The following is a 4,868-nucleotide window of genomic DNA, read 5'->3' on the forward strand; positions in this document are numbered from 1 at the left end:
AATAAAAAAGAAACATTACCGGGGACACTCACTTTACAGTGAATAAACTGCTTATCCATGCAAATAATATTGAAATGAACCCGATCTGGCCTCCAGAAAAGCCAGATCCCACCAGCCCGGCCAGTTGCCTTCGATCTAACACAGTTCCAGTTTTTAAACTTTTTAACCACCTCATCTGCCTTATCTCCACTAATCTTAGTTTCCAATAAAGCGAAACAAGAAGGATTAAATTGTTTAATAAGATCATTAATATGGACACGGGTAGCCTTGCTAGCCGCACCCCTAACATTCCAACACAACAAATCCATAGAAAGGAGGAAAACTGACTGCACCCACACCCCTAAGCCAGGTATTTGCTAGGGGCTCCTGAGAGCCTCCCCGAGGTACCTGCCGGCCCTCTCTTCTCTGGTAAGCCCAAAGTATTTTGGATACTTTTCTATTTACCCTTAATTTGCTTTTTCAAACTAGTTTTAGTAACTCCCATTGATTTCCCAATCCCAGGATCACCACACAGAATAGGAATACTAACCTCATTAATCTTCTTCATACTCTGGCCCGGCACGGCCAGTGACCCCCCCGGGCTTCGTCTTTAGACACAAAGAGGGGATTAACAGATTCAACCACCCTCTCAGATGGTTCAACCGACTCCAAACCCGTCATGCTTTGAACATCCCCCTGGTCAGGATCCTGAACTTCCTCCATCAACAGGGCCCCAAACCTAGATCCTGACGTGAAAGCTGAACCGGCTCTAGGCTCCTCCCTAGCATTAGAGATAGGTTTCTCTTTGATACTGGGAAGAATAAGAGGTTTAGCAGAGGAGGCCTTCAAGTTAATGCTAACATCAGGAGGACGATTCTGCCCAACTGAAGATTGTGTTCTTCGTCTATTAGTCCTCTTTGCACCATCCATGGCCCAAAATTCCCACCATTCCCCTGGCTCACTTCAGATCTATCCACACCATCCACCACAATCTCCTTTATAACCTTCTCCCTTTTCGGGCAACCCTCCTGAGAATGACCATACATGCCACAATCATAACAAATGTTATGTAACCCTTCATACTCGATAAAGAACACCTTGTTTCGAACATAGAATTTTGATAACAAAGGTTTAGCAAGATCAACATCAACACAAACCCTAGCAAACTTGCCCCTAATAGCTCCCACCGTAGTTTTGTCTACGTGGTGGACCTTTCCGACTAGCCCTCCAATCTTGCTGAGGAACTTTTCGCTATAATACTCAATGGGAAGGCCCGAGAACCTAACCCAAGTCAAAATCCTGTTAACAGAACAGTTGTGAGGATTAAAATTAGGAACCCAAGGCCTTAAGGCCAAAACATGGTTGGAAATAATATATGGGCCTCCCTTAATCACAGTATTATAATCCTCAACCCTGGTGAATTTAATGACATAGTAGTCATTCTCCAGGTCAGTAATACTGACTTTCCCTTTCCTTGCCCACTGAGCTTGGATCCTTTGTGCAAAATAGTTAAAGCTTATACGCTTCCCAAGCACCGTAACAATTAGGGAAACCTTCCATTTCTCTCTAAGCTCCCTCTTCTCGGCTGAAGAGAGTCTGATCACAGGACAAAGAGGATCGTCTTGGATACCCTCCTCATCATCAGAATCCGAGTACAGATCCTCGGACTCCCCCACCATCATCACCTCCTCCATACAAGGCTCCTCCTCTACTACTCCCATAACAGTGTCTTTCTAAGAACTTTTCCCAATCCCATTAACAATAACCCTAGATCTAGGAGAAACTGCGTTCCCCTGACCTACTGCCTTCTGGCCCCCAGCCGTCGCCCTAGCCTGCCCGACACTGCCCGGGGAACTGCCCATAGTGCCTGCCCCAGCGCCGGCACCCTGCCCAGCACAGCTCCCGTCACCTCCAGTCCCCTGCTCGGCACTGCCTGTGCCGCCCCCAGCCCCCCGCTCGGTGCAGCCTGCGTCGCCCCCAACCCCCTGCTCGGCAAAGCCTGCCCCAAGCCCGCCGAGCACACTCCACCCGGTGCCTGGCACCCCTCGCCCATCCCCCTCGGCACTCCAGCCGAGCGGCGGCGCCTTACCCCCTGCCCAGATCTCCCGCCCGAGATCCGCAGGCACCGCGCCCCTAGCCGCCCCTTGGCCCGCAAAACTCCAGCCGCCCACCACCTGGCCCCCTGCCGCCTCCCTCGCCACACCCTCGGCCCTTACCACCGCCGATCCCCCAGCCGCGCCTCCCAAGTCCCCTCCCAACTCCGGATCTCTCGCGCACCCACCCTCCTCCATCCCTCCCATACCCATTCCGCAACCCTCACCCTGGCCGCCCCGCCCATCCACGCCTTGCTCCCCCCTAGATCCGCCACCCGCCGCCCCCCTCTCCCTCGAACGATCCCGAACCCGCTTCACCATGAAACCCTAGGCAAAAGAGAGAGAGAGAAAAGAGAGAGAGAGAGAATTATTATCTCACTCTGATTATAATATATATATATATATATATATATATATATATATATATATATATAGAGGTGAGATCCAGTGTGACAAGGGGTTAGAGTGTGACAAAGAGCTTATTGTGTGACATAACAAAACTACGTAGTTTTGATGATAATTAAAAAAGGCAATTTGGAAAATTTGTAAATAAAAGGAAAGAGAAAATAGAAAAGTTGTTTTATTTCTTTTCTTTAAAATACATTTTCCCGACATTTCTAACTTCGTTTTTCGAAATTTTTTATACTATTAGACTCGTCTAAATTAGACGGTCATTTTAAGATCCATGAAGCTCAAGTAAAAAAATTTCCGGTGAACGAAATCTGGGTGGACGTTTTCTGACGAGAAAAAAAGTGCCCAGAAAATTCTCAAAACATTTCAAAAAATGTAAAACATTATTCTGAAAAACTTTAATTTTTGGGTCGAAGCGAGATTTCTTACGGTTTAGTCCCAATAAAACTTGTTCCTTAATTTTATCAACTTTACATGCTTTAACAATTTGTTGGGTCAAAATTATAAAGAATCTCGCTTTGAGCCAAGAATTAAAGTTTCTTAAAATAATGTTTTACATGTTTTGGAATTTTTTGATAATTTTCTGGGCACATTTTTTGTCCTACCCGACAGTGTACGAAATTTTTCCAAATCAGTGTACCATTTGTTCTGACATAATACTTATATTGTTCCAACAGAAAATTGTTTTATTTCTTTTCTTTAAAATACATTTTCCCGACATTTCTAACCTCGTTTTTTGAATTTTTTTATACTATTAGACTCGTATAAATTAGATGGTCATTTTAAGATCCCTGAAACTCAAGTAAAAAAATTTCCGGTGAACGGAATCCGGGTGGACGTTTTCTGACGAGAAAAAAATGCCCAGAAAATTCTCAAAAAATGTAAAACATTATTCTAAGAACTTTAATTCTTGGATCGAAGCGGGATTTCTTACGGTTTAGTCCCAATAAAACTTGTTCCTTAATTTTATCCATTACATGCTTCAACAATTTGTTGGGTCAAAACTGTAAGTAATCTCGCTTTGAGCCAAGAATTAAAGTTTCTTAAAATGATGTTTTACATGTTTTGAATTTTTTTGATAATTTTCTGGGCACGTTTTTTGTCCTACTTATATTGTTCCGACAATGTACGAAATTGTTCCAAATCAATGTACCATTTGTTCCAAATCAGTGTACCATTTGTTCCAACATAATACTTATATTGTTCCAACATAATACTTATATTGTTCCAACAGAAAATTGTTTTATTTCTTTTCTTTAAAATACATTTTTCCGATATTTCTAACCTCGTTTTTCGAAAATTTTTATACTATTAGACTCGTCTAAATTAGACGGTCATTTTAAGATCCCTGAAGCTCGAGTAAAAAAATTTCTGGTGAACGGAATCCGGGTGGGCGTTTTCTGACGAGGAAAAATGTGCCCAGAAAATTCTCAAACAATTCTAGAAAATGTAAAACTTTATTCTAAGAAACTTTAATTCTTGGGTCGAAGCAGGATTTCTTACGGTTTAGTCTCAATAAAACTTATTCCTTAATTTTATCCATTTTACATGCTTCAATAATTTATTGGAACTAAATCGTAAGAAATCCTACTTTGAGTCAAGAATTAAAGTTTCTCCAAATAATGTTTTACATTTTCTGGAATATTTTGAGAATTTTCTGGGCACTTTCGGATTTCTCACCGGAAAACGCTCATCTAATCGCCGGATTCCGTTGATTTGGGATTAAACCGTAAGAAATCTCACTTTGAGTCAAGAATTACAGTTTCTCAGAATGATTTACATTTTCTGAAATTTTTTGAGAATTTTCTGGATATTTTTTCTCATAGAAAAACAGATCGCCGGATTACGTTCACCGGAATTTTTTTTTACCCGAGCTTCTGGGATCTTAAAATGATCGTCTAATTAAGACGAGTCCAACGTTATAAAATTTTTTGAAAAAACGAGATTGGAAAAGTCGGAAAAATGCATTTTAAAGAAAAAAAATAAAACAATTTTCTCTTTTCTTTTATTTATAAATTTGCCACATTCCCTTGGTTAATTATAAAATTGGTCATTGTCACAAAATAAGGGTTGTCACACCATAAGAAATGTGTCACACCTGATCTCTCCTCTCTCTCTCTATATATATATAATTGAACAAGTTCAATTTAGTAATTTTTTTTTTCACACAGCACGTGTAAAATCGACACTCCAACCGAATAATCTTATATACATCACTGATTTTAATTTTTCCAAAATTTCTTCTTACTCTGCATATTTGATTTTAGGGGGTTGATAGGTAATTTTAAATAAGTTCATGAAATAAAATAACATCTTAAAAGTATATGCAACTAATTGACTTTTTTTTTGAACAAAGTAGGAGTAAGGATGTATTAAGTCTTTTAT

This window comes from Euphorbia lathyris, chromosome 8, assembly GCF_963576675.1.
Source record: "Euphorbia lathyris chromosome 8, ddEupLath1.1, whole genome shotgun sequence".
NCBI classification, from domain to species: Eukaryota; Viridiplantae; Streptophyta; class Magnoliopsida; order Malpighiales; family Euphorbiaceae; genus Euphorbia; species Euphorbia lathyris.